Raw genomic sequence first — 12467 nt, 5'->3', positions numbered from 1 at the left:
ATTGTGCTCTGTCAAATTCATTATGTCCTGTGTTTGTTAAGATGACTTTCTACTTGCTTTATACAGAAACTGAAAATAAACTTCTGTTTGAAGACACTGCACAGAACAAAAGATTTCAACCCTGAGCTTGGAGTTTAGGTGTATCTTCTGTACTATCCCAGCAAGATAAAACTCAGGCAGGCACTGTCCTTCCTGCTAATATTGTGACTTCTCCGGGACGTAGATCCAGATGCAGGGCAGAAGACAAGCAAAGGCCACCCGAATGTGTACAGGCACATTCTGTCTCACCATTTAGGTTTAAGCTAAGAGCTCCAAAAGAAATCAAAGCTAAAGATCTGGTTAGCTTATACATTTGGGGATCTCGGTTCAAATCCAAGTAACAATGATGTTCCTTGTCTCATTATATGCGTTTTGGCTACTAATACACATATTTGGCCCAAACTTATCATCTTTCCTGATTTGTTGCTGACTTTAGGCCCTGATTCAACAGAGCACTTACATACAGACTTAAATAAATTGATTTAGGAAAGCATTCCTCTTTGCGTTTAATCTTGGGCAGACATTCAACTTTGAAATCAATGGGACTTATGAACAGCCTTGACCTTGGGGTCTAAACGGTTGCTGAATCAGTGCATTGACAGAAACATACTGGAAAAGATAATATCCATGTCTAATCAGAATTATAGTCTCTACTTTCATGGGAAATTACCCATAGATAACACATTATTCTGCTCGAGAAATCCATTTTATAGCATTTATTAGAAAGCCTTAATTCACATTGTCTGTTTATGCCAAAGATACCAGATGAACAGTGTCATTCCTTGATAATGTATCTGTAATATTCTTTAAATGAAAAAATAAAATGCAGGAAAAGTGCTGGCACAAGGGGCCACTCCTAATTATTTACTGAAACTTTCTCAATTGCCTGCCACATGGCAATCTTTTGGAGGACGGGCAGACGGAAGGCAAGGCAGAGTGGTTCTGAAATCCCATAGACTTGAAGACAATTGTGTATGAAATATCATGTTATGCAGTATCTAAAAATATTCCCCCCTAAGAATAACATTTATAAGGGCTCTCTTCCCAGTCTACATATGGAATTTTAAGTGATCGCACGCTCTCTCAATGAGAGCATTAAGAGTAAAAACAGTGGATGTTTCTGGTATCATATAACCTGGTGTACAGGTTATACAAGTGCAACTATGGCCAAATCTATGAGATTACAAGAAGCAGTTGGTAAAATAATTCATGTTATGTTGCATGAAATAAAATCGTCTTCCTGCCATTCTTAAAAATGTTTCACACGTAAGTCTTACTTATTATATTACAAAGATGGCAAACAGGGACTCTTAGATGTTGTTTATAGAGTTGAAACACAGACATAGAAGGGGAAGTAAAGTATAATGGGTCCTGTCATGTCATCTAATTCAATGAATAAGGAGTATGAAGATCATAAGAAGACGCAGGAAGAGTCAATGGGTGCTACCTCTCTGCAAAACCATAGAGGGATACCGTGATCCACATTATTCCCTTGGGTTCTGGGGACAGAGTTTGGGAATAACACATAAAGAACAGCTGTACAGTGTTCACCTGGTGGAACACTCACAGTGGTGGAAACTTCCACAGTTACCTGTGTCTGTCCTAATGCTGCCTACACTTGCTTTAAAGGTGATGAGTCAGGAATATGCAGCTGCTGTACTGCATGCTCATTGCATGCAAGCTCTGCATTGCCTGCAAGCCTCTAAACCACGGTCCCTTAGATCAAAGGGCAGACTGTAAAAGGAAAGGACAGAGGGTCAGGACCTATCTTATCCTCCTGTATAACTCTCAAATTACCAAAAAATTGCTGAAGCTCCCTTTTCTGTCATATCATCTACTCTACCCCAGGAGAGGGTGAGGTTAGAGTAAATCTGCATTCTGAAACAGTTGCTACTTCTGATAAGCATTTGCATATATGATCATGAATTTGAGCTAAATTTGCTTAATTTAAGATCACCTGCTCTCAATGAAATCAATTAGTGTCTAGCAGGAACAAAAAGCTTATAGAGCTCAGGGTGAGCAGGAACAGGTCCTTGCTGGATCAAAGGCTTTTTCCAATGTGAAGAGTCACTAGAAGAAATAACAGGTCTATGCTACAATGTTAGGATGTCCTTAATCAATTCTTTAGTTTCTGCTGAAATCTTACTGATTTAAAGAACTTAAATACAGAGATGAGTTCTACAACTGATTTAAAGAGTCTGGGATTTCACTTTTTCAACTTTCCTTTGATTAGAGTGTAGTAATGATTTTTCTATGATGCATGTAACATAGAGGTCATACAAAAAACATGTTTCCCCCTCACTTCACTAGTATTTACACTGTTATGTTTTTTGAGGAAACAGTACCCTATGCCTATTTGTCACAGTTGCTCTCCTTTTAAAGTTATGAAGATTATTATTTGTATCTGATGAGTCTGCCTTTTGGCTTTATTTTCTGGTTCTGCCTGCCAATATTGGGCCAAATTCTTAATTAGTATTGACTTGCCCTGATTTTTCTAGAGACTGACTTTCAACTGCCGAACTCCTGGCCACTGAACATTACATCCTAATCGCTTTAGCTTTCTTCATTATCCTTCTTTTACTAAAGAAAGGACTAGTTCACTCTTTTCTGAACATGTAATAATAAGAAACATGCAAGCCATCCTGTTCACAAGGAAGGAAGTCCTACAGATGCTCAGAATTCATATGTTTTTAAGAACAATTTAGCACATATTGTTGTAGTTCCCCATGGAGCAAAAGAAGTTCATCATATCTTACACTATGTTAACTTCACAGCCTGCTGCAGCACTCGAGCTACTGTGAGGTGAAATGCAACATAGAGTAACTTGATATGGAAGAAATACTTCTTAATGCTCATCCACAGAGGGGGGGAAAGAAAAAATATTTCCCCCTACTAGCGTATTTCCTTTTTTCCATAATTTCCTGGAAACTGTGAAGCCACCCAAGATAAACTGGGTGGAAAGGACCACCTTGCATCCCACGTTGCTATTTGATTAATTTCATTACATCCAAAGCATCTTTATCAGAAGGATGTTTGGTTATAAGCTCCCCCCCACACCCTTTGCCAGTGCTCTGGCTTTTCTCCAAGCAGGAAGATAATTCCAACTCATAACAGATGTAGACCATCCCCTAAGACTCAGGATCAATCAGACAGAAGGTGACTGTTCTCCTTAACATCTTAAGATTTATTTTGGTTTAAAAGTCTGTTTTGTGTCCTGCAGAGCCATTGTTTACTAAAATAAATGCTACAAATGCAGCCATAGTATGCTTGAAAAATAAGAAGACTAGACTGAGTTTATACTCAAATGTAAACTGTTCATCACAGAGGAATAAGAAAAAAAGGCTCCTGATGCTGTGACAGAGTTAAAAGCAAAAGCTCCACATGGTAAAAAGGGCAAGTGAGAAAAGAGGATGAGGAACAGGTGGTAGAAGAACAAGGGGAGGGGATAACAAAACAAGGGGAAAAGTGTATTAAAGGAAGAAGCTTAGACCAAAGAAGCATGTGCAGCCCCAGGGGTATGCTTGTGGCACTTCAAAAAAGGTCTGACTAACTTTCAGAGATAGTAAAAACAGAACGAAAAGGGGAAGGGAAGGCGTGACAGCCTGTAGCAAAGAGTTAGAAGAGAGTTGAGAAGAAAAACATAAGGCACACTCTGGTTATTTATACATCCTCCCACACTTCTTTCTTTGAAACATCCTATGGCTCCGTTAGTGTGGAGGTAGGAAGAGCACAAGTAGATGTAATGGCTTAATGTTGCTGATGTGTCCTGTGACTAAATAGTTTGATTTAGGATATCAGTGTTCTGAACATGAGGTACAGACCATTTATAAAATCATAAAAGGTGGGGGGGGAACCCCACAAACCCTACTGTGGAGTGTACACTGATAAGAGAAGTGATATCTGTATTGTAGAAACTTCAGATCCTCAGTTACTTCAGTAGGAATCAAGGTGTTACAATATTAAAATTTGGCCCAAATAGACTCATATTTTGAGTACTTTTCTTCATGCTTTGTATTTGGTATCACTGTCATCTTTTCTGGAAGAAATGCAAATCCTTGAAGTTTAGATATGATGAACTTCAGATACACATTGGTTTAGAAGAAACTACACGTGCTGTTCTATAATATAATCAAAACAAGGAAACAAATTGAATTGATTCTGTCTTCAGTGAAGTTATCAGTAATATAAATGGGTCCAGAGTCTGTTTATGACTTTGTAGGTAGTTTAAAGGTCTCTTTTGAGAGATAAGAGTTTAGCTTCTGCTGTGTGTACATCTTCGTCTGTCCCATGAGTAGGCTTCTGTCAACACCTTGGGCTTGCTGGTCACAGCCCTGGGTGCATAGGTTTTCTGAGAAAGTGTTGTAAGGAGAATGTGTTGCTATTGCCTGTATTGAAATTGTTGGCTAAAACTGTATTTTGGGTTTAAAAACTCCATTTACTGTGGTTGCTCTTAAGGTTAGAGATGTACCCTTCCTTCTAACTGACTGTTTCAGTGGTTACTTAACAGAATAGCAATGGTTATATCCATCTTGATTACGTTCTCAACTCCTTTCATACAGCACATCCTTCTAAGCACTCCTTGAAGTTGGTGGGACCTGACTGCTTGGGACACCTTCCAGTAGACCAGGTTGCTCAAAGCCCCATCCAACCTGGCCTTGAACACTTCCAGGGATGGGGCATGCACAACTTCTCTGGGCAACCTGTTCCAGTGCCTCACCACCCTTGTAGTGAAGAATTTCTTCCTTATATCTAATCTAAACCTACCCTCAGTTTAAAGCCATTACCCCTTGTCCTATCACTACATGCCCTTGTAGAAAGTCCCTTTCCAGCTTTCTTGTAGGCCTCCTTCAGGTACTGAAAGGCTGCTATAAGGTCTCCACAGAGCCTTCTCTTCTCCAGACTGCATAACCCCAACTCTCTCAGCCTGTCTTCATAGGAGAGGTGCTCCAGCCCTCTGATCATCTTTGTGGTCCTCCTCTGGACTCGCTCCAACAGGTCCATGTCCTTCTTATGTTGGGGATGCCACAGCTGAACGCAGTACTCCAGGTGGGATCTCACAAGAGCGGAGTAGAGGGGGAGAATCACCTCCCTCAACATGCTGGTCACACTTCTTTTGATGCAGCCCAGGATACGGTTGGCTTTCTGGGCTGCAAGCACACATTGCCGGGTCATGTTGAGTTTCTCATCAGCCAATGCCCCCAAGTCCTTCTCCTCAGGGCTGCTTTCAATCCATTCTCCGCCCAGCCTGTATTTGTGCTTGGAATTGCCCCGACCCATGTGCAGGACCTTACACTTGTCCTTGTTGAACTTCATGAGGTTTGCACGGGCCCACCTCTCAAGCCTGTCAAGGTCCCTCTGGATGGCATCCTTTCCTTCCAGCGTGTCAACTGCACCACACAGCTTGGTGTTGTCAGCAAACTTGCTGAGAATGCACTCAATCCCACTGTCCATGTTGCAGACAAAGATGTTAAACAGCGCTGGTCTCAATACTGACCCCTGAGGAACGTCACTCGTCACTGGTCTCCACTTAGACATCAAGCTGTTGATTGCAACTCTTAGACTGCCAATTCCACCCATCAAATCCAGATATGCTTTGAAAAAAAATAATCCCTTCAACCACGAGCAGAAGGGAATTACAAATCCATAGGTATATGCAGATTTACAAATCTTAAACTAATGGTTCATTACAGTATCTTGGTGGTAAAATATAGCATCTCATAGTTGGTAGATAGCAAAAATAACATAACTGATTTTGAAATTAAAAATCACAATCCACATATAGAGCCCTAAATTCTGTATTAAAAAATAAATTAAGTTGTAGAAATTTTAAATGTCAAACCATGTTTTCCTCCATCCAAATATGTTTTGGCCAAAAGGATTCTATGCATTTTTGGTTTTGTTGAGGAGCTTTATTTCAACCTTAAAGGAAAAAAAAGAAACTCTACAATACAGCTTACCAAAATTCACAGATTTATATAGAACTTAGAGCAGTTATCCCAAGTATATTATTCCTATTCTAAAACACTTTGAGGTTGCACTTAGTTATAAATATTTCTAGTCTACTACTCCCCTCTTCATTTTATTCTGTGGAAGTAGTATGAGATGGAGGTACAGACTTACAAGGAAAAAAAGCGTTACTGGAAGAAGCAAAGCCAGCTATGTCTCTCTCTGCCAAACTCTGCATCCTTTCAAATTCATCCTGCTGGTACTAAGGCTTGCCCCTCGCAAGATCACAACCTACAGCTGCAGTGAGTAGTGCTTGCTCAGCGTCACATTACTCAAGCAGTGCAAAATCAGATCCAAGGCAAATTGTGTTACCATGGCTTTAATGGGGGTTGGGGGAGCTCATCATCTTTAAATGGCTGGTATGTACTTGCAAAGCATATAACCCAAAACCAGAGCTGACAGTTTAAGTATATGATGGGAGAATAACAAACAAGCGTAACAAACAGATGGGCCAGCCAGTCTGTTACAACGTGGTTCAACTGCAGGTCTGGCTGTGTGTGTGTGGGGGAGCTCCTTAGTCAATCTTAATTGTCATAGCTCCATTGACTTTGGTATTTACAATAGCTTTATTTATATGATGATGATTAATTTCTTCTGTGATTGAGAAAAAGAATAAAAAATAAAAAGGCCTTTAAAATGCTATGATATTCTGTTCCTTTCAGGCTTATAGCGAATATATCCAGTGACAGTGATATAGATTCTCTCCGCAATAAGTGTGAAATGACAAGTATGCATATATATGATCTAATTGTCAGTATTTGACAAGCTTAAAAAAAATGTTTTGGCTATAGAAGCTATTGATGTAGGTGTTATGAGGCACGTGGGAGGGATCCTTCAAGTTTTCGGAATGTTTGAAGCAGGAATTTGCTGTGTGGGCTAAAAGGACTATATCTGTGCCCCTCTTTCCCTCCATGAGTACCAGCCAGGTGGAGATGACACTTTCCCAGCCGGCTGTTGTGGCTGTAGTCCACCTAACAGCAGGCATTCTGCAGGAAGGTGGAATGCAGTTTAGTCAAAAGTTGCCGTAGCAATAGATCATTATGCAGTTAGAGTAAAATGTTGGACATGTAGGTGCTGCAATGAAAAAAGTGATAATTGGTACAAATTTGGGGAAGGAGCTCTAATAAACATAAAAACAAACAAACAAAAAAACCAACAAACCAAACCAAACAACCAAAACCAACCAAACAAAAAAAAACACTAGCAAGAAAACACAAAACCTTGTATTTTGCTCCTCTGTGTAAGAAGTGGACAGCTCCACAAACACCATGATCTTTTTTTTTTTAAGATCTAACCCTGCATGAGGTAAATAGCACCCAGTATAATACAGTACATTTTTGTTAGGCATACATTTCAGTATTCCATGAAAGTTGTTGTTTTCCCGTGTGAGACTTAAATATAATCTATGGCAAAAAAAACCCCCAAACATGTAAAACAATAGATGACCAGAGAAGTGATGACATTGTGTATGCAAGACATTTGTCTAGAAAAGCTGTCATAAGGTCAACTGGTATTATGGGGTTAATGGTAGGTAAAGAAGAAGAGAAAGGTAGAAGAAATAGTTTTGGAGGAAAGAAAAATAAAAGCAAGAATTATATTTTTGAATCTGATCAAAATCCACAAATTCAGGCATGAGATTAGACAATATAGTCTTGTTTTATTTGGTGGGAGAAGATTTATCTTTTAAAGCATGGTGTGTGTTCTACAGCAGTAGTCATTTTCAGTGGAAATAAGATGGTCTGCATTCATTGATAATGTTTGTGATAAAGGGTTAATTTCCAGAAGGAAACTGGTTTAGCTCAGAGATTTTTTTTTTATCAAATTGACTCTGCTTGATTTGATGTAGTGATCTAATATGACCTTGATTAAATTAGAGAGAAAATGATGATGCAGACTGTTTGTCCTATTGACAATTGCTACCTTAGGCTAGGGTGGCAGTGAATTAATGTCTTGCCCATATTTTGCAGGGGCCTTGGGTAGGAATTAATTTCTCCTATTCATTTCAACCTTGCCAAGAAGGCAATAACTGTTGCTGATTGTAAAGTTAGCTATTTCTGAAGTGGTGAAACAGGCTTCAGGAATTTGCTCAAAACAGTCCAAGACAGATGACTAGCTTGCCATCAGGCTAGTAGTTTAGCAAGGACATAGGGATGTACTACAAGTCGTTTATGTTATCTGAGCATCAGTTCTCCAGTCAACAACCGAGGCTGTGGACAGTCTTTATCCATCATCTTATACCATTTGGGGGCTACAGCCACATCTGAGACTTGTAATTGGAAATCAGCTTTCTTCTACGCAGTGTATAGGTCCTGGGTAAAAGTCAGCTCTATAGCAAGGTAGGGAAGAGAAATCTTCTTGAACTGTCCCGTGGAAAACCTGGTTAAGTTTTTGTTCTTTTTGCCCTATTTGCTGGAAGCCACAGAGCAAAAAGTGTACTAGTTAGTGCTTTGGGGGCTTCCACTTCATGTTTCCAGCCCAAGCACTATGTTACCTTATGGCAATTATTTATGCAATGTAAAGCACCACAGAATATTTTTTCTCCAGCAATATTTCATTGCTTGGCTTAAACAAAATATTCAAGTTAATTACCTGTGTCTGTTAAGTGTTGATGGTTGTTGAGTACTATTATAAAATCCAAGTTACAGTTGTGGTCTGTTGCACTGAGCACAGTAAAGACCTGGACAAGATAGCAGCCTCTACTAGAAAATGATTTTCACCTTACAGCCTTTTAACTCTGTGTTTAAATCTTGCAATAGGAGCAATACATTTCACTGTGTGTATGGCCACAACTGCTGAAGTTACAGGCTAATGTAAACGAATCATTTGCAAGTAAATGGAACTCTCTATAGGAAGCAACTCACAGGCATGCAGAGAATTGGGTTAAAAATGTGCAGAGTCCTGTTTAGTGTTTACATAAAGCACTGGTGGAAGGAGAAAGCTTCACTGTTTTAATGGCAACCCAGTATGTATTTAAGTAACATGAAAAAGAAAATTTTAATTTTTGCATACTATAATAACTATATGTCTGTTAATATAAAACTAATACGTGCTCTTACACAGCTAAACAACTAATGTCATTTGTAAATCGTCCTCTCTAAGCAAGCAAGGAGACAGTCCTCTGGGAATGTCATGCATTATACATATGCTAGGGAGAAGGAAAGTGTTCACATTACACAATCAGGCAAGGTAAATCTTTATTCTTGTTTTGCCTTTACTGTTAAAACTAAGATTTCTCTGATAAACCTGCCTACCAAGTTGACTTATGATGAGGCTAGCATATAGTTTCTATCAGTTGCTGTGGTTTTTCTTTTGTAGTGCTTTCATTAGTACTTTAGTAATAGATTCTGCAACGACTGTCAGATTTTTTGTTTGGTTACAAGGCATAGCTGAAGGTGTTAAAAAGGTACTAACCTAGCTTAAAACTGCTGTTGCTGATCATTGGGCGTTACCAAGTATTGCTGGGATTTCAGCCATGAGAGGAATGGATGCATTGCAGAGACAAAGGACTAACTGCAATTACTTAAAGGGACATTGAGTTACCATCAGTTATTGTATTTCTTTTAGGAAAACACAAACCTGTTTGTTTCTTTTAAGAACAATCCAAACACACCAACAGTTTATTTGTTTCAAGGATGTTAATCTGGTGGCAGTTTTTCTTTACAAAATAGTCATTTAAAAAAGCAAACAGAAGCCATTTTGTTTGTCAAATGTTTGTTTTTTGAGGCATTTGAAAAGCTATCAAAGTTGAAACCAGTTATGCTGCAACTATAGAGACCAATAGTAAATAGTAGTAGTATTTTGTAAATAATTCAAGAGGCCAGTTTGTACCTTGTCAGTATCTCTGGAAAGCAACACAACTACAGAATCCCTACTGAAAAAAAAAAAATCTCCTGCTGATGCTCCTGCTGTTGTTGGAAGGGGTGAATTCATAGCAATAGTTCACTGAATATATTTGTGGTGTCTGTCTGTTTTGGAGGCTGATCTTCCTCTGATCTCACTGCATACTTCCTTTTGAAACTGCAAGCACAGTAGTAGTTAATTTTGCATGGTCATAAGCTAGGCAGTGAGTCACCATCTCTAATATTTACCTGAATGGAGAAATACTTGCTGTTGGTAGAAGTTAGGTATGTAGTAAACCCATTCTCCAATAACTGGCAGTCTGACTTCTTGGAGACTTGGAAACCTTCTCTGCACAGGGGAGGGAGGGCTGGAAGATCAGTTTGCACAGACACCAGCCGGTTGACATCTGCAGGAATCGTGGGTGAACTCAGTATCATTTTGTCCTACTTTGCTGCTGCACAATGAAATGGCTCCACACCAGGTCTCATTCAAAAGGCAGACCTTGTCAGAAACTTGCTGCCACAGGGAATGTAGAAGATGCAAATAATGCAGTGTACTGGGCCTCAGCACAAATGGTCTAATCCTTCAAAACAAACTTATTTTTCATTCTTCTCATCCCAGAGGTGCATGTGTCTGGAAAGGAGCACCCTTTGCTTCTAACACCCAGGGCTGAAAGAGATGGATGTGACACCCCTTCCACCACCACAACCATGAGATGTCTCAGAGGCAACTAAGTGATTTCAAATTTTCAAATCCTATAGTGGATTTTCTTTTTTGTCCAGAAAGGATAATTTGGTCTGATGTAACCGAGTGGCTGCTCAGTATCTCTAAAATTAACTCCAACGTACTCTTCCTGTAAAGTACTTTCAGCCTCCTCTTCCCCAGGTTCAATGCTCCCAAATCCATCTTAATCTGAGATCTGTAATTGCTTTTATCCAGGGAAGGCTCATGCTAAATGTGTATACTTTTCAGCTTATAAACACTCAGATTTTGCGACTATTCTACGTAGCTAAGGTCCAGTAACATGAGAAGAACATTAAGAGATTGAAAATAATTTGAGGCACATACAGAGAAAAGACTCTCGGACCAGTGCAAACCCAGGACGTCGATTTAGCAATTCTCAAGCTTAGTAATAAATATAGGATTTGTCTACAGATGTCATCGCTGGAGACCGAGGGGGGAAAAAGAAAGCCAGATTTTTCCATCCCCTAAAATATTTTAAAGAAGCATTTGGTGGCTTTTAAATAGGAAAAAATTATGCTATGCCAGAAACAAGTTTTACTTTTTAGTATTTCTTTGAATTGCATGATAGTGGTTATCAAAAGATGTTTGTGGTGTGAAAATATGTGGGTTCTTTTTGCTTAATTTTTTTCCCCAAGAATATCATGTTGAAACTTGTGGTCCTTGCTACATCTAAAAAATTGTAAAGCAGTTTAGGAGACAAGCTTTTGTTTACACTGCCACAGATGGCTGGAATAAATTAGTGGACTCACTAAAGAACAGTTCATTTTAGTTTAAAATGCATTTGGACACTTATGAAAGCTCACATGGTGGCCATTTTATGTTATTTATTCATCTATTTGTGCTTTACAATTCCGTGCCCAAAGGCTATGTCTGAGTAATGGTCAGAGTTTCCTCCTAGTAGAATTTATAATTATGTGTATCTCACACTTCAAGCGCATTTGTACTCCTGTATTGTGGCATATCCTGGCTTATCCTGTGTAGCTACTCTTTCTGAAGAGCTCTGCAAACCCAATTGTAAACAAGCAGATTAGAAAGGAAAGGTAAACTTCTTCACTAACGTGAATGTTTTAAGTTGAGCATTTTCCCTAAACTGGTGAAGAAACGCATAAAATTGTAACTACATACTTCAACATCAACGCTGCTATTTGGGAGAGGTAGTGAGAGCAAGACTTCTCAAATTAACTCTTGAATTCCAATCGCCCTGGATTGGATAGGATGAGGGAGGACAAAGGGTGGCATAGTTACTCTATGGCTCTTCACTTATGGACCTTTCAGAAACAGTACAGTAAAACCTCTCCCTCTCACACTTCAACTTTTTCACGTGTATACACTTGTTTCCTCCTTGACACCAGTACAGTGAAGACATGCAACACAGATGCCTTCAGAGTTAATGAACCTGGCACTGGAATCAGCAGGGCTACTTCTTTCAACTTTACTGTAATAGTGATTTGCCTTGTCCTGGGAAAGTCAACACCACTCCTAGTGTAAGGGAAGAAATCAAACTAAAATCTGAGTAGCTGTTGGGAGCCTTCAGAAGCAGCTTGTCATCTTCCTGGCATTTTCTTGCTAATCCCATTTCTCTTGAACCCTTTGCATACTGGATATATCACTTTTAGACTGTTGCACTTGGGAGTTGACAAGCCAAACTGAGAGGGCAGAAGCAGCAAATAACTGAAATGTAAATCTGTGCGCTGTCATAGTGAGGTGCTCAAAGAAGGTAAAAGAGCAACTTTGGTTCACTTCAAGCTTTCCTGAACCCCATGAATTTGACAGATGAATTTGCTTAAGTGTAGTGAGTGATCTGGATTGCTAAATCAGGCATTCAGATGTTGGAAGAT

Source organism: Calonectris borealis, chromosome 8 (assembly GCF_964195595.1).
Source record: "Calonectris borealis chromosome 8, bCalBor7.hap1.2, whole genome shotgun sequence".
NCBI lineage: Eukaryota > Metazoa > Chordata > Aves > Procellariiformes > Procellariidae > Calonectris > Calonectris borealis.
This window is presented reverse-complemented; position numbering follows the sequence as displayed.